We start from the raw sequence: 21,886 nt of genomic DNA on the forward strand, positions 1-21,886 counted from the left end.
AAGACGCATAATATTCAAAGTATTCAATTTTAGAAAGCATTCTAGGCTGTTGCCTCTTGGCCTAGAAGTCTGCTGGATCTGTTATTGTGAAGACATGGATCTTCACAATAACTGCAAAGTGCACAACTGGTTTGCTTCTCAGTTAAAGATACCTTTCTGCTCCCTGAAGGATTTTGAGAGGACTTTCCTCCCTCATCGGTACATCTTTTTCTTTGGTCCTTTAACTACTGTAACATTCTCTTAAGCAGCAAAAAACTCCAACCCAATAAATTCACTCTGTTGCTTGGTAGTTTTGATGTTTTCTACTTTAATGGTATGAACTAAAGATTTTGCTTCTGATTTAGGATATACTTTTCCAAGAAATCCTCCAGCTTAAATAATAGCTCAATTGAAGTATATAATGAAGTATTTTTCATTCAAACATACGTTATTTCGTACTGCTATAGCTTTTCCAAACAAATATTTTCTGAAGTTCATAATAACTTTCTTAATTAAAGAAAATTTTACAATGATATCAGCTTAATATCTGATTTAAAAGCTGAGTTTGTGCTATTTCTACCATTCAAAGCCAAAGTAAGAGATAGTTATGAAATTTGAAAGCATATTCAAAACACCATGGTGCTGTTTATTAAAGCTTGTTGCCAATGAGACAACATAAGATACCAATTCATTGACTTCAGCGAAGACTTTAATGCTGTCTAGCCTCTCTTCTAGGTCAGCCTTCACAAGGCATCAATGTTAATTCACTATATTTTTAATTTCAGACAAATTTTATCGGTAATTCATGTAAACTGATGTAAATTTAGTGTTTCTTTTGTTAATTTCCATTAAGAGCAAAAGCTTTCCTTAAGATACACGCCACTTGTTTGCTTATCCATTTAGCTAGATGTTTACATATAAAGCAATAGAAATAATTATTTTAAAACATTCAAATCTTTTTCTTGAGTAACTCCTTACCTCTCAAAGACCTAGGAATTATATAAGTTGATATCTTTTATTTTTATGTGGCAGTTTGGAAAATCCTATCTCAGTCCCAGACATTGTCTATAATAGAAGCCACAGTTCTCGTCTGACAGATAAAATGGATAGATTCTATAGGTCAGGAAACATGACAGCATTTCTCCCAATGCACAGTGGATCTTTATCATGACACAATGTAGTTCCACTGAAGAGAACAGAGCAAATCACAACATTTTCTCCCAGATAGCACATTGATATCCTGAGCTTTACAGAATCGAATCAGTTTGCCTAAACTTCTGTCTCTTCTCAACTACTAACTCTAGATTTTGGTCGTTACGTTAAAAGTTATGTTGATAATGTAATTCTTCTCTTCAACTTCTTTTTCAAATACCACGTGAATCTATGCTTAGAAGTGCACCAACATTTCCGTTTTCCATTTAGGTCTTGCAAGCAAACATTAAAACCAATTTATTTTGCATTCATATCTCTCACTCAATTGGTAAATGAGGCAACAGTTTAGGACAACTCTTTGCCTGAAGCAGAACAAGATACCGTCCTGTGAGGTAAAAAGCACTCAGGATGAAAATGCTTGACTGTTGTGATCTACTTAATCCTGTTAACTAAGGTGCTATTTTAAATTCACAGAGTTAGGGTCAAAGAAGTCCTAACATCAAATGTTCTCAAAATGCAATTGACTAAAGTGATACATACGTTTAGAAAATTTTGTTCAAAATCTTCAAAGTGCATAATACTTAACTAACTGTACTTACAGAATAGTATTATGCTAAACTTAGAGAACAGTAATGAAGACTGTTACAAAACACAGCATTTCAATCAAGAGTGAATAAAAACCAGAATAAGAACCTTGTGGTCTGTACCTTTTAGAAGTCCAGAAAGAGCCTGATCCAAATAATGCAGATGTACAAAAATTTCTTTCTGTACAACTGAAAGAATGATGTGTTACAGTGAAACCATGGGAAGGATAAATAGGGGGTAAGACATGAAAACTTTATGCCAGTTTTGTCATCAAAGACCTTTTTTTGTAAAGCCAATCTAAGGCACAGAAAATGCTAAGATACATAGCGAAACACTGATGCTTTCAAAAAACATGATATAGCAAAATATGGAAGGAAAAGTAATACACGGAAAATCAGAACACAACACGGAAAATCAGAACACAACACGGAAAATCAGAACACAACACAGAAAATCAGAATTCAACACGGAAAATCAGAACACAACACGGAAAATCAGAATTCAACACGGAAAATCAGAACACAACACGGAAAATCAGAACACAACACGGAAAATCAGAATTCAACACAGAAAATCAGAATACAACACCGAAAATCAGAACACAACACAGAAAATCAGAATTCAACACGAGCTGCGGGGTGGTGAAATGAGGAGGGGATTAACCCCAGGATGGAGCAAATAATGAGGGAATTAACCCCAAAATGTTCTTCACGCACAGCACCCTGTGAAAAATGTGTATTTTATGATTGGCTTTTCGCAAATATTCAAATGAATATTAGATGCGTTGTGTTAGAAAGTGATGCTGGATTCATTCTCTTAAGTAGTGTGGTAAATAGAGTGTGGTTAATATTGTGTGTTGTGTTCATTCAAATCATTCAAATTAATATTGTGTGTGTTAATATTGTGTGTGTTGTGTTAATTCAAATTAATTTTATGTGTGTTAATATTAGATGCGTTGTGTTAGAAAGTGATGCTGGATTCATTCTCTTAAGTAGGGTGGTAAATAGAGTTTGAGGTTATAAAAAATGTTAAAATAGAAACTATACTATATAGGAATTTTTTTTTTTTAAAGAAAGGACTCTGAGATAGCAGCCCCAGGACATCTGAATCTTTCAGAGCAAAATGAATTTATTCTGATTAATTTATCAGAAGAAATGAACTTCTTCCCACCTCTGTTAAGATTCAGAGGAAGAAGCTGAGGATGACCAGACAGAATCCTGTGTTTGAATGGAATTTGTGCATCATGGATGAGGTGTATGAATATGCAATAGGTTATTGTTTTATTTTAATTTACTTTTTTTTTAATAACTATTAAAATACTGGCACCTTTTTCTACTAAAAACAGTCATTGTCATCATCATCATTTAATCCTTGTTTAAAAAAAAAAAAAAAGATAGTCTCCTGAATATATTTCCTTAAAAAATTAGTGTAATATCAAAACCCATAGCAATCTTAATGAAGTACTATTGTTATTATATTCAGCACAGTAGCAATGCACATTATATCAAGCTCATTACATACAATATAAATTTTTTTTCGTGTTTTAGAAATAGCAAGCAGAAAAAATAAGGAAGGTAAAGAAAAATTCTAAATGGAAGTTAAATATTACCAAATTAGAAATTTTAAAATTTTGAGTGTTACTTTTTCCTTTGTTTCAACTGATGTTCTTCTAGTATCATGAAATCTTGTCCCAATTAACTCAATATTTGTTTTGTCAAAAAAAAAAGGCACAAGGAATTTTAAAACCCCCAGCATTTAAAAACTCACAACTGAGTAAAACAAATTTTAAACTAAAGACTTCAGACTATATGTTGTCCTTCGCAGTATTTCGATACTATAATCTCTTGAATCTGTATCTCTTGAAATCTCTTGAATCAACTGCTCATATTTTATTTCTTTGTTGGAGCAAAGATGCAATCAAGAAAGTGCAAAGTTTCAACTGGAGTACATGCCATAAGAGTTTATAATTTGGAATCAGATGGTGGTATGCCAAAGATCAAGTTTACAGGAATGAGTTTCCACAACGGAAAATTCACATCTGTTCATTCAAAAGAATGTGAACTTTTCTGTTCTGTCACAACCTAAATCAGGTAATATGGTAATATTTACACTTCAACCTAAAGTTGTTCTGGTTTTTATTTCATTAAAATATTTAGAGTAGTAGGACTGTCTATGATAGGACTGACAAGCAGCAAAACATTTCACTTACTTGATGGAAAACACGGATCATCAGGGTATGTTTCTTTATCATAAAGGAAGGGATGGTATCGGATGATGCCTTCAACTATACCTTCTTCTTCAATATGTGCCTCGAACTCAAAACTATCTGCTGCAGTGTTTATATACAATGTCTGCATGTCATCTTTGATCTCCCTCAGATTGACAATCTTTGGTACTTTTCCCTTTTCAAACATTGAAATCTGGAAAAAAGAAAAATAAGTTGATTTTCCTTAGAGGAAAACACTTACAGTAATAAGCACTTTGACAACTGACTGTTAGCAAAGGAGTTAGTTCCTACACTGCAATGCTAAACAGAATTACCTCAAAAAATTAAACTACATACACATCTTGAATGCCATATTTTAAAATGCATGATTACAGAGAAACAGGCACAATATAAAATAAGTTGGCATCAAAGAGGACTTTTGACTAACATGTATAAAATCTCTTACCTGAATATTGATGTTGTTGAAAGGGCTTGTTTCTTTTGTTACAGCATTAGCTTCATTTCCTTTTGGTCCATGGATATAATAGCGATAGATATGCCTGAAATACATTTCAGAAAAAAAACCAAAACAGCAAGTGAAATTTAAAAATTGCACATTATAATTTAAAAAATCTAAATAAGCTTTTATTTTTATTAAAATATAACTGGTTTGTTGCACTATAATAAATCAACTCCTTGACAACATATATCTGGTACAAAAGGTTTACTAAAGGGAGTGACTCCTTTTCATTCTTCTCATCTCTGTCATGCACAATCACACTAGGACCAATTTTTGGGTAAAATAATTGGAAACAAATTTGAAAAAAAATGAATAAGTGAAAAAAATATACAATTGTTACATGGCTACAGATCCTTTACATCAAAGGGTTAACTAAAAAAAAACTACTGTAAATTGTTCTGCAGTCTGGAAATAAGAATTAGAGTCACAAATCTTTCCACACTTTGTCTCTGCTATCAGTTTTATATCAATCATCTAATAGTAACAGAAATATGTAACAAACAATCACTATCTTTACATTATTTACATAAATTTGAATAGAGGTAGGAGTCATGGACGTGATCTGCATAATAGAAATAGTTTTTCAGTTGTAAACATTGCTTTCTCATTGGCATTTTTCCTCATTTAACAAATTTCAAAAAATATATGTGGTTAAATAGATTAAATAATTTCATAAAGAAATTCAATTTGAGAAAACTGAGGAACTCAACTCCATTTACTTCAACTTTTCAGCTAGCTAATTCTTTCAACTTCAAAGACTGAATCCTTAAAGCTCTGGGGGATGGTCTGGAGAAAAATGAGATTGTACTAGTCAAGGGGACTGAATGCACGACTTAAGTCAAATGCACCTGCAAGTTTATAGCTGCTTGCCTTTGACCTCCACTGCACTAGATGTTCCCCAAAGAGAAATCCTGCTTCCCAGAAGAAGGCTCTTCCTGGTCTCATTGCTCAGGATTTTATAGTATGTCCAAATTGCTTAGTATTTTGTGTGCATTTCTTCCAGACTTCAAAAGGCAGTCTCCTGGCCTTAAGACATTGTTATTTTAGGGGTTCATCTCCACTTCAAAGCATCCAAAATAATGAGGGCTTGTGCTGCAGCGCATGAAAGCGGAACCAAACTGGTATCCTGCATGTGTGGCAAAAGGCATGGCAGAAGGAAATGGGGAAGTGTTCGGGGGGAAAGGGCCATTACAGCTGAAACAGTGACACAGGACTGTGCAGCACTGGAAGGCTAAATGAGTGGTTTTACTGTAACAGCTACAGGGCATATATCTGAATAATTGCACCTGGGTTCCATCTCAAACAGAGGCAGCTCTTTCACTTCAAGAGATGGTTGGAAAGAACTAACACACAGTAAAGTGTGTGTGTTCACTGCATGAGCACCCAGAAGCTAATGAGGGATGTAAATTATCCTCTGCAAGTCATGTACCCTATATTTTCATGAGGTTAAAAATGGCTTCAGTAACAAGTTTTTATGTGCAACACTGAATGATATTTCACATAGTAAGATATTACCTAATTCTTATATTAATCCTCTTTTTAAGTACATCTATTATTATCAGATTATAGGCATCAAAAAAATGAAATCATAGTTTGAAAACAAAGTTGTGTAGTTTGCCAGATTTCAAAACTGGTCTAGGCCTTTGTATTTCAGTTTACATTCACAGATGGATCATCATAACAGGTAAGCCCAAACTATTCTCTGGTATCTCCAGGTTCTGCAGGCCCACTGATGACATTATTACAGTACAGAGCAGATAGTGTCATATATCCTTCTCCCTCTTAAACTGGGATGAAGAGCAGTACCTTCTTTTGTTGTTGTTTAAAAAGTCAACCAACCAAAAGATCCCCTAAAAGTGTAAATTAGGAGCAAGTCTGTGAGCAAGGTTAGGAGCATGGCTGTGAGCAAAGTAACTGATGAAGTTCTTAGTAATTAGATAAACAATTTTTTACATTAGTAATACACCATTAAATTAATCGGCTACTAAAAATTACAGTGGATATGTATGCAAAAATTACAGTGGATTATGTATTAATCATCAAGTCACATCTTTGGTTGGGGGTGCCTCATTCAGTTGTGTTCATTACTGTAAAATTGGTTAGATAGGGAGGCTAATTGAAGTATCAACGGCCTTAAAAAGAATAAGGCCAATGTCAAAGCACAAAAAAGAAGCAGTTCATAATTACTTGACTTTGTTAGTAGCCCACTTTTAAATGAAATCTTTTAAATCACCAACTTACGCCAGCTGCCTTGTCCAAAGATGAAAGTAGTTTTTCAAGTACTGCATGTGATCTGGTTGTACACCTGTAATGACAACTGCTGTGAAACTCTCTTTATCCCTTTCTTCTAATATTAGATTATGAAGAAATCTTTCATCATCACTTGTGACGTGAGTAGAATCAGATGGCTACAAAAAAAGTAAAATAATAAGAGCAGGGATGAAAATTGAATTTCCAAACTCCCATCAACTTGAAAGGGATTAAAAAACATAAGAGAAAAGTAATACAGAACACATGATGCTAAGTATCACAAAGGATTAAAGCTTAAAATAAAGGTTTCCAAATTAAAGTCAACAAGCTGAGGATGTGACATCACTAATCCAGTTCATTTTCAACTCACTTTCATCACAGCACCTAAAGTGTGCCGTCTAAAAATGCATTTAATCACACTGAATGTAGCACTGTGTAATATTCATGTTCTCATCCATCAAGTGGAAGCATTAAGAGGGCAAGACATTAAGGCCTCTTTAAGAAAACAAAGCCAAACAAAGCCAAAGTTATTGGCTTTTAAAGGGATAGGCTACTTTCTATAGCAGAAACTCAAGAAGAAGAAACAGTTTTGTTGTAAAAGAAAAAAAGGTGAATCCTCAATTCCAGATGAAATGTCAAGTAGCCTAACAGAAAGAGAGATTCTCCATTCCAGAAACTACTGACTGTCTTTTCCTGAATGGATGCACTTTGCTCTTTTGACAGTTTTCTAAAGTGCAGGAAGACACAGTGGTTGATGCCATGCTTCACACTGGACCAGTGAGTAATGCCTTACATTTGGTACATCCAGAAAAAACCCCTATTTTTAAGACAAAGATTAAGATCTTTCTAGTGAATGCAAACAATTGCTACAACTGAGAAGATATGTTGTAGTAAATGCAGCTACTGCATTTCCTGCCTTATTTTGCAGGAAAGCAGACAAACCCCACATCACTAAGGCATGAAAGGAGACATGTCCTACCCAATCAGTTAGGTGAAATAGTTAAGGGTGTTCTATCAAGACTTACTTTCCCCAGGGAATCAAAGAGCTCTCCTTAGCTAAAATGATAATTAAACAATTTTTGAGACTTTTTGTCAAAGAAGACTACATCTCTTTTTCCCGCCCACAGCATAGCCTGGACTATTCTATGCTAGTGATGGGATTGGCAATAATGAAGAAAAGCCAGAGCTGCTTGGTCCTCATCCCCATGTGATCTGACAAACCTAGAAGCTGCACACTTATGCTGAACAAGTGCCACTTTGTACATCATGGAAGAAATTTAGAGACCAAAAGAGCCTCCAAAATATCACTGCCAAATTATCTGGCTGCCTTCCCACTACAGATTACAAACTACCATGGCACCTTCCCCTACATTCCTAGCATCTATCTCAACTAGAAAATAACTATTTACTTATTTGCAATATTCAATGGTCCAGAGAAATGACTGCAGTGAAGAGAGGTGACTACTACCCATCAAGCAAAGATGACCAGCAGGGATACCATTAATATCGCTTCTCTTTAGTGTTATGGCCTTGTTCTAAAGTTCTTTTTGCTTCACATTAATTACACCTTAATTTCTTTGCAAAAGTAACTTCCTTCACCAACTGAATGGCTCAAAGGCTCAATTATTCTTCTCACACTAGTAATCCATTTACAATTTCTACTTCTGCCACAGTATTCTCTTGCTGATGTATGTGCAGTGCAGATCATTTTTCAAGTCTTTAGCGAGATGCATTCACACATTTTATTTCACACCAATATAATGAACTGGCCTAGGTATTTCAATGATTTGCAAAAAAAATTCCTAAATCTGGGTTTTAGGAATCTTTTAGGGAAACCTCTATTATCTTCATACCTCACTTCTATTACTTTTCACATCATCTCCTCCCTCTTGGATAGTTACAAGTTATCTTTTTAACTCTAAATAGAATTTTACTTGCATTTTAACACTGTCAATTTAACTGTTAATTTAATATAAAATATGATTTTATATTATTACCACAACATTTCAAACAGTTGATTGCGCCAGCTTCTTGAACTCTTTAGCAGTACCTATGCATCTCATTCAGCTACTTTCTTCCGACTTAGGCGTGCCTTAGTTTGTCTTCTACTTTGTATCATCCAACCTTGCTCTTTAGTATCAAGCAGGGAGGGAAAGCATTTGTACCCTTTACAATGAAGCAGATTTTGTAAGCTTTTATTTTCAGTTTCTATTTTTTGAGTCTGATATTGTAGAGAGAATAAAACCAAAACTGGCAATTCATTTTTTTTTGCAACTCACTGACCCAGAACTGGCACAATAAAAACCTTATTTACCTACTGTTCCTTTCTCATCCATATGAAACACCAAGAAGACTGATATAACCCACAAGATATGGGCTCAAGGTCTGACTACCTTGTCATACGCACCACCATTTTCCCTCCCATCTGCACCCTTAGCTACATCTTGGCCTCTCCCTCCTTGCCCAAAAATGTCCAAAATCCAGTTCTTTTCAATCTTCCTCCTTATCTTACAGATTTTTTACTTAGGCTCTTTTTCTTCATGAAAAGCATCAGGACTGTTGAGTTTAGCTTTCAGCTAAACAGTTCATTTATTTTACAACATGTATGAATACTTATAAAATCAATCGGTTTTGTTGGTCTGGCTGGACTTCTTTCCCGTATACAGGTCAGTCATACATATTTCTAAACAAGTACAATTTGGTTCCCTAATTCATTCCTTACTGCTTCAGAGAAAATTCATTTTTGTTTCATACACAACAAAAAAAATTGCTGTGCTTAGAAAAGTATTTTAAAGTATTTTTCTTAACCTGACATGCAAAACTGTAAAGCATTTCTGTCATTTAACCTTAACTGAAAAGAGGAAAAAGCATCACATAAAAAATAAGGCATAAAATGTCTTTCCTTTTACAACACTACAGGGTGCAAATGATTCACTAAGGAGAAGATATCTCCAGATAAGTATTACAGGAATATTACACAGTTAAATCACATTAACCTGGGAAAGGCTTTCAATTATAAATGTGAGAATCTTAAGGCTATTTACCTTTCTGTTTTGAATGAATCCAGTATATATTGCTTCTTTGTTTTTCTCCTTCTTTTCAAAATCCTCTTTAGAAAGGACAAGTTCATGAACATCCTGAGATGCTGCAGGTTTGCTTATCATCTGATTTTATTAAAGAAACAGCATTTAAAATCAAAATAAGACTTAAAATTAACATAATAAAATACTTTAATGCTGTGATTAAAAATTAGGAAGTAACAATCTGATTGTGTGCCAACATTCTAAAATAAAATTAAAGTCAGACATTGACTTACTCTGGCAGACTGTCCCACGAAGAACACTGCTTGCTTGCCTCCAACTCCAAAATACGAGATATCACTATTTAAACTACGAGGCACTGGCAGAGGGCGTACATATCCTGAGTGATCACTGAGAATAAGAGTGTCTTTAATAAATTTTTTCAAGACAAAAGTAATTAAAAAAACCCAAAGATACTTTTGATCTAAAGCTTCTACTAAATTCTTCCTCCTGGCATTTTGGTAAAAAATTCTTCACTTTATACATTTTAAAACTGCAAGCTTAAAACATATGTGCCTGAAATTCTTGATGTACTCTTTTTAAAAGGATAATGACAGAGTAAGTATTTTCCCAACTCATCTTATAAAACATTTCTGCCCCCTTCTCACAAACCAAATCTTACTAAATAAAAATGGCTTAAAAAGCAAGCCTCATTTTTCTGACAGCATCCTTTCATAAAAATACTTTTGAGTCAAAGTGAAAAATAATGCCAACCAACTATTAAATGGAGACTTGGAGAGATAACATATGCTATCAGTAGTGAAATTCCATGCCTTCTAAGTCACCTTGAACAGCCTTATCTAGTTTAGGAAAATGTTTATTTTTAAATCACAGCAGTCCCAAATGAAAATAAGGTGTAGATAATTTAGACCTCTGTTTCAATTAAGTGGTAGTAATCTACAGTTTAAATCTGCATTTTAGGAATACTAAATTTACTAAAGTTGCCTGCAGCAATTTCAAAAACATTGAGTTTCTTTACAAGTGACCCAGAATCACTTTTTATGCACTTATCTCCAAATGCTTAAAAGACATTCACTTTCTATTTGGAGATGTTTTCAATTCCCCCAGCTATATTATCACTTCCCACAGCTGTATTACTTTTTACACTATCTGCTCATATGACAAATTAGTTATGACTGAGACTGTAATTATCATCTTCACATTTACAATCCTAGGCTTAAGGTATTAAAATGTGACCAAAGCTCAAAAACTGTACATAACTGATTTTGTGGAATTTTATACACTAGGATTAAGCCTGGCACCACACAACCTCCACTTTCTTCTTTAAATGCAAAACATGAATTTTGTGTAGCCTGCATCAAAAAATAGACATCTCCAGGTATAATTTATAATACATTATACAGAATTAAAATTTAAACTAAAAAAAGAAAATTTGAACTAAAACCACCTGTTTTGCAGTAGCTTAAATATTGAATGTATCCTTTAATGCACCACTGAAAGGTTTTCAGGTAAGAGATGAACATGGTACAAAAACCCCTTGCAGGACATAGCACGTCCCAAACTGTATGCAGGCAAGCAAAAGACAGTTTAGAAAAGGTCCCAAAACCAAAAAAGTATTCAGTGTGTCACAAGAATAGAAGACCAGTTTTGTGTCATAACGCTTCTCTATTGCCTACTTTAAAAAAGTATGGGTCTATTTAGGTAATCATAAAATGACAGGGTTTAGCTGAGTGTTGGTATACAGCTATGCCTTAAGAACATATTTTATGGACCTTTGCAGAGCTTGCTAATTGTTGTAGAAATATATAGAACTTGCTAACCTTTCAGAGTCACCTTGTCTTGTAAACTTTGACAATCTATATACAGCCCAGTTGTTAAGCTGTTTAGAAGCCATTCCACTTCCATTATCAATCACAGCAACAGCTGGTTTTCCTTGGGAATCATCAAACAGCTGTTGGGAGAAAAACACACAGCACAAATCAACAAGGAGCAACAGGGAAAAGAAAGGATAATGCAAACTATGTCTGAAAACACTGAAGTATTTTTATCTTACCAATTTTATCTGTATACTCCGAATGCCAGTATTTTGACAGGTAGCTGATAGAGAATTGTCAATCAATTCAGCAAGGGCAAATGCTAAAAAAATTGACAAAAAAACCCTATTAGTGCTCAGGAAACAGACACCCACTTATAGTAGTTTCTTTCAACAATTAGGAAAACACATTGCCTAAACACAGACAAGACCTAAGCACAGTCAGAACAATCAAAATCACATAACATCTTGTTTAAAAAAATTAAACAGCTTTTCTACATGTACTTTATGATTTGTTTTATCACTAAGTCTCTCATATCTCTTAATGGCAATATCACAATTATTAGAAAGAACAATGATAAACTAACCATCTCCTTAACAAAAGACAGATTTGTCCCTTTCATGATTAGAAATCAATTTTTATGATGCATATGTGAGTCAAAAGTACATAAAAATAGACTCTGACTTGTTAAAATATTGAAGGAAGAATGAATTAACTGAAGAAAATTGAATTGAAATTTTGTGAAACATTTAAAACTGCAGTGTTAATTTTTTATAGAAAACAAAGAAAATTGTAGAAATGGTTGAAGGATTTCAGTGAATGGTAAATACAACCAAATTTCTGTCAGATCCATATTGCAATACACTGCAGAAATAGTCAGGCAAACTGTTTGCAGAGATTTGTTGTTTCTAACCATTAATGTTTGGAGCACTTACCTAATTAAAGTAAAACTACCTATGTTTACTGGAAAATTGCATTTAATCTGAAAAAAATACATCAAATTCAGATTAACTCAATCTGACTGACCAGCTTTAGTGAACAGACATTTCCAGTCGGTCTCTTTAAAAAGGAAACCTTATTGCCTACAATTTGCAGAGTTCTTCAGAATGCTACAGTGCAATTTACACTGGCCCCACACTTCAGACATGTAAAAGAAAGCCCTTGAGTATCAGTGCAACACAGCAACACTGAAGCACATGGCATTTTCCCTCAAGGGGTTATCGAAATACAAAAACCGTTCTGCACTTTTTTGCAACTTTCTTCATTGCAGAATAGTTGTGCATCTGTTATGTGATCCATATTTACTATTCCATAGCAAAGAACAATGGCCCTTCATCAACATTCAGAATTGGTTAGGTATTGGTTTAGTACTTCAGTCTTCCCCATGTCAGCTGCCCCTAGACCTCCTCACCTCACATTTCATTTATTTAGGGTGCAACTTTTTTTGTCATCCTTTTCTAATGTATCTGTAAAACCCATATCATCCCTCCTCCCATCCCTTGCCAAATTTGCTCCAGCTGTGCCTTAGGGTTCCTGATCTCATCTGTATATTCCCAGGCAACAGCCCTGTATTATCCTCTAGCTTGCTTGCTAGCTATTATTGCTACATTATTGTCTAGCTTGCTATTATTCTATCGCTTGCTTCCACCAGCTGTGCAATTCTCTCTTGTGTTTCAGTTTGACCAGGAGGTCTTTACTCTGCCATGCTATTCTCCTGCCTTCTACACCCGATTTCTTCCACATAGAAATCAATAGTTCTTGTGCTCTGAAAAGTCATTTAAGCAACTGCAAGCACTCTTCTTTATCACCAAGGGTGCTCCCCGGTGTCCCATGAACTGCACCCTTTAACATCCTTTAACAACTGAAAGGTCTTTTCTTAAGGTTTAGAGTCCTTACAATACTTTACACTTTCCTATTTAATCAAATTCCACCAGGGTGTGGTTGCTACAGATGAGGCCCAGCTTGGCCTTTCCAGTTTCTCCGTATTGGAAAGCCACAGGTCCACTACTGGCTGCTGGCAGGAATAAAGTGCAATCACAGATCTCCACAGAATGTCTGCTCTCAGTGGGCTTACACAGCAATTCCTGTGCACAGGGATGGATGTACCACTGACTCAACAGTACCACCAAACCCGAACCAAAATAGTGCCTTTGCTGGGGCATGGAACAAATGATGTGCACAGAGAGGAAAGGGGAAAGACTGGTCCTTAAAAATAACAGCTGCTATTTATAAACATTTTTTCATTGTTTTAAAACAACAGGAATGGTATCATGCTTGAGTCTTGATATTTTTTGAATTTTTTTCTGTGAAATTTTGAACCTGCCGTACCTGTGAACTACATAGTACTTAGAAGGTAAACACAGCCACAGACAGAATTTTCAAAGAAGCCATGAACAGAAAGTAATTTATTCAATAAAACAATACAAAATGGCGATTACATATTTCATGCACCACTTAAAAAAAAACTGATTAAAGCAGCATCTTTTTAAAGAAATACTTGCTCTTTTTGGTAAATTAAGCCCTGTAGCACCCCAGATGGGAGGGCACAAAACATTCTATAGTAGCTCACACAAAAACTGTTCATTAAATTCAAACACAAAGTCTACAGTTTAGTACAGGAGACAAAAACTTGATAACACAAATGCTGACCTGTCTGAATGACATGCACAAGATTATTCTGAAGAGCACTGCATCAGGCAACTTCTGCTCTCAAAACAAGTACGGGGTTAGCCCCAGGTAATCTGTGTATTGTCCTAAGCGTTGCCTGTTCAGCATTTAACAACAACATTTAAATTAATATCTTTTCACATTTCCAAGCTTTAGAATGCAAGTTTTCTCAAGTGACAGCTATATATATATATATATATATAATTTTTTCCTATCATTTACAGACTTTGTGACAGAAGATACTTAGTATAACTGTTATCATACAAACTCATCAAAATCATGTTTGTGAAACTGAATTTGAAACAATTCTTGGCAGACTATTACAGGATTTGTACTTTCAGTTAATTACTGTACATCATAGAGCACAAACAGTTATCATGTGACCTTTATGATCAATATAAGAAATAACTGTAATTATTTTGTCATCTAAGATACTTACTGAAGTTATCTTCTGTGATTTCCTTCCTATTTGTTGTGGTGATAACAAAGGTTTCATCAGAAGGTATGCCAAATGCCTACAAAAATTGAAGGTTATTTAGTTATGATAACTAAGTAGTCCAAAAACTATTCAGATACATTAAAACAAAAAAAGGCAAAGTCCATTTACTTTGTCACAAGCTATTGATGAGTAATCACATAATCTCTTAGAACACAGTGGAATTTAGGATCGTTTGTTTTCTCAATTTAACCAAACCTGTTCATACTAGGGTATGCTCTTTTAACTGCATAAAATAAAAATATGCTCTAGTGAGCAACAGGAATTTTAAGGAGGAAGAACTGTCTTATAGATAACCCACTTGAGGGCAGAGGAACAAGACTGTGAAATTACAACAACAGTTTTGATCTAGATGGTGTCCCATATTTGACTGCACTCCTGAGACACCAAACCAACCTAATATTTCTTAACATTGGATATTAAAGTTTTTGTTCTTCAATTATATCATACATCTAAAAAAATAAATTTCTTTCAGAAAAAATTCTTTACTGTTAAAACACTGAAGTTTATTTTTCTGAACCTAAACAATCTTTGCCACTTTGATGCCTTCTTCTGAATGTGTTTACTGTAGCTTTAGACTTTTTATCCTGCTTTCTACATGCATTTAAATGTTCTGCTTTTACTTTCATTTTTACATCCTGATGATCAACACTAATCTCTCCCAAAATAATAAAATAAATATCTGTACCTTCTCCTGCCTTTCCAATGTTTGAAACTCAAGTAAAATCAACCCTGGTCTCATCAAACTCCATCAACCCAGTCAGTCTTGCAGTGACAATTCAGACAAGTACTTTATGCACTTCCAGCCAGATTCTGCCCTGAAGGAAGCTCCAGCATTCTCTGCAGCAGCTTGCCCTCATCATTTCCCACATCTCTCTTTCCATCCCTATTACTCAGACTCATGAAAATACTTTTAAACCCTACTTATGGTTTCATTAAGAGCCTACTTTCCATATTTCAGTTACTTTCTCCCTGTGACCACATTAAAGTTACAGTTATTATCCATCAGCAAAATTAGAAAAAAATGGTGAACTTCTCACAGTACTTGGTGCAAGTGAAACTAATGCAGATGACAGAGACTGATATTCAGACTTAAGAACCTGGAGTAATACTTTTTAACTCCTCTGAATTCAGATCACTTCAATTTTACCTCTCACATTACACAAATTTCCACACAGCAAATCTGTACAGGAAAAACTATAAAACTGCTCAGAGCAAGAAAACTAAGCATTAAAATATATGGATTTTAGAAAGCTAACATTCTACAGTGCCATTTGAGGTCAGTGGTTAATACAGAGTAACTGCTGAGTTTTACATTTGAAAGCACAAACAAGCTCCAGCTATAACTACAGCTTCCTTGTTTTCTCACTCTCCCAAAGGCTATTCTGCTCTCACACCCTTATGAAGAGTGCAATATTTACTTTAAGGCAGCAAGAAGTTAGGATCAGCTAGTGCAGGTACAAGGCAGCAGCCTGCTATGGAAGCAGGGGCAGCCTCATCCTTCTGGTCCTCCCCCCATTCCACGGGAGAGCCTCAGTTAAACCAACCCAAACAGCCTGGCAGGCTATGCTTTAATTTCCTGGGTGAACCCAGCATTTCAGCGTCCACTGGCAGCAGGTCCTTTCCACTTCACAAACTACTAGGTAGGCAGGTACACACACCAAGTTCGGCAGTCTGGACTGCAGATTACTGTTTTTCTTGTCCATGCCACAGTTTGTCAGGCCATATCCTTTGTAAACTTTGGGGATTACTCAGTTTGAATGCTTCACTTTTGTATCAGACTTACTTGTTTTACTCCCTCCCTCCCTCTCTCCTACATTCTTGGTTATCCTAGTCCCTGTCTCTTCCCACTATGCCAGGTAGCAGTGAAGCAGCTGCACTGCTGTGCCAGTATGTGGACCTGATTTCCAGAACGAGAAGCTGCTGGTGATTCCTGAATTCAAGTGAACCTACTGGGCAATTTACTTGTACAGTTGGCAATTTTCATTCAGTTCTAACAGACAGCGTTTGGTCAAATGTTTAATTTCTCAGTAAGATTTGTGCATGTAAGAGATAACATGGTATCTTCTGTTGAAGTAAGAAGTTCAGGTTTCACTGCCATGTCTTTTTCAGCCCAGCATGGTGCCCTTTTCCAAGAAAGTACTGAAGATGTACACAACTCAATTTGATAACATTCATGAGACAACCCAGAAACACATTCATATGATAAATCTGTGAGTTATTCTATGATAATCCAGACACACAACCATGATGAAGCTTTCACTGTCACCAAAATCTTCAAGAGTACAATCACTATGCTCAGAAATGCCTCTGCACATTCACAGTGAAAGCATGTTTGGAAGTTAATGTGTTCAAACAACTAAGTGAAAGCTTTTATCTTTTTGTATAGAAAAGAAGAGATGTAGGGGAAAAAACAGATACAAACTTCAAAAAAATCCACAAGCTAGAAAAGGCAGACATGTGAAAAGGCAAGGATCCCTAAACTGTTGGTTACATATTATCACTACATGCAAATGCAAGAGTTAAAATAGTACAAAGATGAACTGTTACGTGCATAGAGAAGAGAAAAATTACACCAAAAGCCTAAAAAGTATAGATTATGTCAACAACCCAAAATTTTAATATTCTGGGAAAACAACCATAGCTGTTGACTGAAAACCAAATGAGTTGCTAAAGCACACTTGGAAGCGCGCTGAGCGTACGCTGCCGGGCTTTGATGTCGGAGAGCTGCAGGGGTGACCAGTGTGAGAAGAGACAATCAATTGCTCTGAGACAGCCACAGCCAGTCGCAGATAGCTCTCAAATCCATGGAAATAACTCACTCCTCCCCCAGATTGCCACCAGAAGGGCACATGGTGCTTCTGCTCTAACTTGTCAGGGAAGACATAGAAGAGACAAAAGAGAAGCAACAGAGGAGATGCATCAGGAGACATTGCCCAGGACAGACCCACTGAAAGGATGTTCTCTATACCAGAGCAGGGAGGGTCCCAAAGGTGCTGAGGCCCATGGAGGACCCCACATCAGGGCACAGAATCTCCTCTCTCTGTCCTCCTACTCCCATGGAGCTGAGACCTATGGCAATTCATCATAGCAGGAAAACAGCACGAGCAGCAGAATAAAGTCCTGCACATGCCCTGATGTCTCACACCACCTGTTGCCTAAAGGAATTGGGATTGACCATGAGATGTGCGTTGGGAAAACAAGGATAAATTAAACTAGGAATGGGAAAAGAATGGTGTATGACAGAAGATGAGTTTGGAAAACGGGAAGGAAATGCATCACTTCTCTAAGTGATTAATTTCCCCCACAATCAATCATCAGAAGTTTGTATTAACAGGCAATAAGTTAAATTAAGAAAAACAAAACCCCTGAGTTTAGCCTGTTTTGCACACAGCAGGATATCAATCCTTAAACCCATGGAATGATACAGATGCAAAAAAAGCTGCCTGTACAAACAAGAAAAATGCCCTCCTTGTAAGTGGAGGATCAGTCTGGAGCACCACCTATGTTTAATGATAAATAAAGTTAATAGCTCTCAATCTGCTGGTAGATGTTTATGACATGAGATTTATATATGCTAAAGGAGTTTGAGACAATGTCACATGCCCAAGAAGCTTTCAGCAGAGCACTTTACAGGTATGACACATGAAAGCATGAATGAACTGTGGTATCTTTAACCTTTAAGTCTGAATCAAGAAGCATGGTTCAGTTTATGCACCAGCTCCAGTCACAGGTTTTCTTCATAAACCAAAAAAACCCCAACAAACCTCAAAACAAAAACAAACCTCAAAGCATAGATAACTCCTCAGCAGCTTACATTTCAAACAGGTCTCTGTTTCTTTTCTCTTTCACATATGAGCACAAAAGCTCAAAAGTTTTACTGCTACTTGATCTACACACAGAGCAAGTCTTACCTGCCTACTGAGCCAACTAAAACACTCAACGTGAAGTCAACATAGATTTTGCCTCTGGATTTACTATCTGCCTTAGAAAAGGTGTTCAAAGAGTAAATATTTAACTTAGTATGCGCACCACCACAGCTAGCAGTCACATGAAGAGGCCTGAGGCGGTAAGTGAAGGAGAAATAACGTGCTGTAAGGACAGAGTCATTGGCCTGATTCCTCTGGTCCTCCTGGTGGTGACTTTTAAAACTGAAGGAATAGAACACTCTCCAACATGACAAAGGTAGAACAGTGAAGCCAAGACTACAGTATCTTCAGAAAAGACATTTAACCTCTTGGAATCCAAACCTTTCCAACACAAACAGTTGTTCCCTACAATATGCAACTTCTGTACCCTTAAAATTCTGCATCCTCTGACCATAACCAATCCAAGCAGACAGCACATGAGAATAATGAGAATAAATGGCTGCAGGCCTTAGTGATGCAGCCAAAGGATAACAGAGACATAACATCCATGGAGTCACCTTCCACATCCAAGAAGTATTTTTTCTGACTACTACAACTGTACTGCCAATGCAAACCTCTAAAGGAGAGCCTGAACTGTATTAGTTAAACATAAAGAAATTTGATAATGTGATTTTCAGTGTTCTCCTTCATAGTTATACACTTAGCTACCCAACATGGCAAAAGGCAAGGCAATATAGCTTTTAAAGTATTTCAAATTGATCCAGCAGCTGCTTTACAAAAACTTGTCCAGGAATCTGAAAAAATGAAGCTAAGAGCCACACCCAAACACTGAGAAGGCTGTAGCCTTCTCTAATTTTGCACAGATTAACTGAATATCCCATGCTATTTACCAAATTATCATCTGAAAGACATGCATTTATCAGTTAATTAGCCCACTTAATGAAGATTTATCAGTCCAAATTGAGAGAAATCTCTTACATCAACAAATGGATGAAATGACAGTACTCATTTAAGGGAAACGATTTCATTCTCAAATCCCAGATTTTCAAGCCAAGAACTGTCTTTTGTATCATCTCTCTCAACTATTCATACAACTACGTAATATTAAGGTAATTAATAGAAGTAGCAGATATGAAAACTAAAATATAAAAGGATTAAGTGGAGACCTTGCCAGAAGGATATAAGAGTAATTGTACGTACCTCATAAGAATGCTAATCAAATAAACTTTTCCAATCCACTGTCAGGACAGTTCTCAACACAATGACAGCTTGCATGTAAGAGATAACATGGTATCTTCTGTTGGTAAGAAGTTCAGGTTTCACTGCCATGTCTTTTTCAGCCCAGCATGGTGCCCTTTTCCAAGAAAGTACTGAAGATGTACACAACTCAATTTGATAACATTCATGAGACAACCCAGAAACACATTCAAGGATGTGTTAGTGAGGATGTCTTAGTGAGGACCTGGGACTAAGCACTCATGGTAGCAGGGCAGGATGAGAACAGTCATCTCTAATCATAATCTCATAAGCTTCCCTAATGTCACAACACAAACATATATAATATATTTGGACACCAACAAAGAGGAATCCAAAAGTCTCTAGAAAAGCAGCTGAAATTAAAAATAAAGGTAGAAATTATTTCTAAGCATTTCTTAGAGTTAAAATCAAAAAATTGTATATTTCAGAAATACACAGGAGCCCATATCTTCTGGTCAAATGGTTTTTAGAGACTATCTGCAGACAAAAACTCACAATGAACACTAACGCTCTAAAAATATTTTCCAACCATCCTTTATTGACAGCACCATCTCCATCTAAAGAACAAATTACCGAGGATATCATTTGCAGAACTTCAACGTCCTTGTCCTCTGTCATACTTAAAAGCTTCACATTAGTTCAGTTGATACACTTCTAAATATTTACAAAAAGTAATCAATAAAAGATGTTAAGAAGTTAAGAACTAAGAGTTTAACAGAAACACCTAGAACATTGCTATGTATCACAAGATCCAGTAATAGAATAGGTTTCTGAGACGCCTTAAAGCTTTATCACAATTTTGGTGGAAAAAGAGGAAAAACAGAAAAGAGGCAAATGGTATGACACATCATCTCTACAGAAGTCACAAGTGTATTTGTCCAGAATGATGCATTAACTCACACATCTTTTCAAGATTTGCAACTTTTAGCAAGCAGAAAGAAGCTTGGGACCCCAGAATTTCTACAACGAGCATGTTACTAGACTGTTTAGACAGTAACTTCCACAAGACCTTCACAAACTACCATATCTAAAATCACAATCACAAATATTCAGTGCAGCTATCAGCCAAAATTTGAACATTAACTTCATGCCAGCCTCTCCTACCAAAATACTTTGTATGGCACCACTTGTTAAAGGAACAAGAATTCAGAAACCACTCTTCAAAACCAGAATATATTTAGTCACATCTAACAACTGCACCTGGATAACTAATCCTAAAGACTGCAGGTACTCTTCATCTGACTGTGTTGCCAACACTTGAATTTGACCAGGAACCTACAAGCCACTCAGCTTTCCAAATCAACTGATACACATAAGGCTGTACCTAAGTGCACAAAGGTAGGCAAACTGCATCCTTCTTCCCATCAAAACACCAGTAACAATTTCAGTGATGTCTGAAATACAGTGTGACAGTGTTGGAAAAAAAATTACAGCATTGCTGCATCTTACAGTATTTCCAGCAGTGTCTTTAAAAATCAATGAGAAACTTGCTTTGCGTATGCATAGCATGTTTAAAATACACCTATTCTTAGTTTCTGGTTACACAGAATTGCTAAAATTGCTAAACAAACATAGGGTTTAAAATACAAAAATACAATTATTGCAAGATGGACTGATTTTATCATTAATGGAAGTATCTCTATTAAGCATTTATCAGAATGATGTTTTGGTGATACAAACTTGCAGAAGTTCCTAATATTTTTTCTTTGATTGCAAATAATTTGATTATACTTATTTATTATGCATTGTAAGCAAATATTCACCAAAATTTTCACTTATTTCTTGTCTTGATTTGATATTACACTTATGCTTATTTTCCATATACCATCTTGATGAATATCCTTTTCTGCTTCATGGCTCACTGAGACATTGGAATTTATTTGGGTGGATTGGCAAAATCTATTTAAATATCTATTTAAATAGTAAGTAGGTTAGTATACAACGGGAAGCTTGACAAAAGACTAAAAGCAAAAAAAATTGTTTTATTGTAATACTTGTTGAGTATTTAATGACAGATATTTACTTTTTACACAGATTACAGATCTATGCT

At 35.6% G+C, this 21,886-nt stretch overlaps 1 long non-coding RNA gene across 1 annotated transcript; it reads right to left on the minus strand.

Moving 5' to 3' along the window:
* Nucleotides 1-9,769: 9,769 nt before the first annotated feature.
* Nucleotides 9,770-11,623, minus strand: LOC128948350 (uncharacterized). The gene is made up of 3 exons (XR_008484117.1): nt 11,554-11,623; nt 10,009-10,123; nt 9,770-9,856 (listed from the first exon to the last, which is right to left on the minus strand). It is a non-coding gene; the product is annotated as an uncharacterized LOC128948350 (long non-coding RNA).
* Nucleotides 11,624-21,886: the final 10,263 nt, after the last annotated feature.

This window comes from Melozone crissalis, unplaced genomic scaffold (assembly GCF_028551555.1).
Source record: "Melozone crissalis strain CALT ecotype California unplaced genomic scaffold, PUWL_Pcris_2 ptg000123l_1, whole genome shotgun sequence".
NCBI classification, from domain to species: Eukaryota; Metazoa; Chordata; class Aves; order Passeriformes; family Passerellidae; genus Melozone; species Melozone crissalis.